Here is a 1,798-nt window from a genome sequence, read left to right on the forward strand (position 1 = left end):
TGACAGGTGGCAGGCGCTTCGCTTCCCACGCAGACCCTAAGACGCTACGACCCATTGTGCCCATTCGCTTCGCACGAACCGTCAAGAAACCCCGTTAAGCGGATCATCGGCGTCCGGTACCCTGCTAGCATGGGTAAACACACCCCAAATATGGCCGCACCTTCTCCTCTGGGTTGTGCCGCTGTCTCATCAACCCGAGTGGGGTCGAGTGTGAATTCTTCCGGTGGCTGGTAGGCTTTGGGAGGGGTGATGCAAAAATTTTCATTTAGTGTTTACAATTTAATTTCACCGTCTAGCGAAAGTGTAATTCACGCTTTCGGCGCGATGCCGCATTAACTGAGGAGACAATACACTAAGACGTACGTGAGTGAGTCTGTGTTGTTTCATCCTAGGAGAATGTCGGAACAGTTAAACCGTTTTGGAAGCGAAGCACAAACGCAACACAGAAGCTTCCATGCTAGCTTACTCATGTTTGTGAAATATTCTCTGTCGCACGATGTAGTATGACCAAGCAGGCAAGTCAATTGATTTTTATGCACGATATCATATTGAGGAGTACAGCAGCCAGAGTTTTGATTAAATGTGTTCGCTATGACACAATATAATAACGCTAATCACCCCGCCTCCGAAGCATCACTGTGGACTTCCTTAAACTAAAGCATTGCACAGTAAAGCTCTTAACCAAGCTACACTCACGAACAAATTTTGCTTGATTTATTGCAAACGAACGCTACGCCGTACGTGCCACTAGCGAACAACAGGGGACGATCCCTATTGCGTTCGATGCAGAAATCAAACGCTCACACACGTAACCTGATATCGATGGGTAGCAGCGGCCAATGGCTAATCGGAAACGAAAGAAGCAAAATCGAAAAAATGAAGAATGACCATGACCGTTCAGCTGATGACTGTCGGACGCAGACTGCAGATTTTAAGGATCACCACAAACACACATACCCGCATACCAACGGATGGGTAAATGAAATTATTGATTATATATGTGTTATCTATTCACCCGCCACACAACCAAGGCGCCTCCATCCCGCAGCATTTGGCCCGCTCATGCATGTGTGTATAAGTGTGTTTGTGTTTGTGTTTGTGAGGCGAAACGAGATGAAGCACGTAAAGCGACCGATATATTATTGGACGTTTTCGATCGGACTGTCGGGGTTGGATCACTGTCGGATATCGCACGTTCCGCACGTTCCAAACCGTTCGAGCACAGGCACAAAACGCGATCTGCCCTCAATTTTCGCCGCCTCCACAAGACCCCTCGGCGGTCCTTCAATTGCAGCGGTTCGCCGCAGACGCTTGGTATGTTGGCGTGATTTAAGAAAGCCGGAGAGAAAAGCGGTGTAAGCGTCCACCATCTCACCAGCTGCCTGGTGTCAGTTCCAAATGGAACGCTTCTACAGCACAGGGCAGCACGGCCGGCCGTTAGCAGACCCTTTTTTTGTTTTTATTGAAAACGACCATTATTAGACATATTCGATGTGGGGAAAGCAAAGAAAACGTCGTACCGCTAGCCTCAAAATCAACACAAAGTCACGAACGAGCGACTCCGCGAGCTGCCCTGTGCACTGTACAGCACACCTACACACCACCGCGTCCAGGCATAAGTTCGCCGGGCATCCGGTTCGAAGGACCAATTTCGGTAAGGCGTGTTATCGTCATTCACGCGCATAGTTCCATGCGGCTTAAGCTTTTTGCAATTCCGCCATTCTATTTGCTTGTTTGCTGTAGTTGTAGTATTATGTTTATACATTAATATGATTCCTTCAATACGTTTGTAGGGTAG

Source organism: Anopheles merus, chromosome X (assembly GCF_017562075.2).
Source record: "Anopheles merus strain MAF chromosome X, AmerM5.1, whole genome shotgun sequence".
NCBI lineage: Eukaryota > Metazoa > Arthropoda > Insecta > Diptera > Culicidae > Anopheles > Anopheles merus.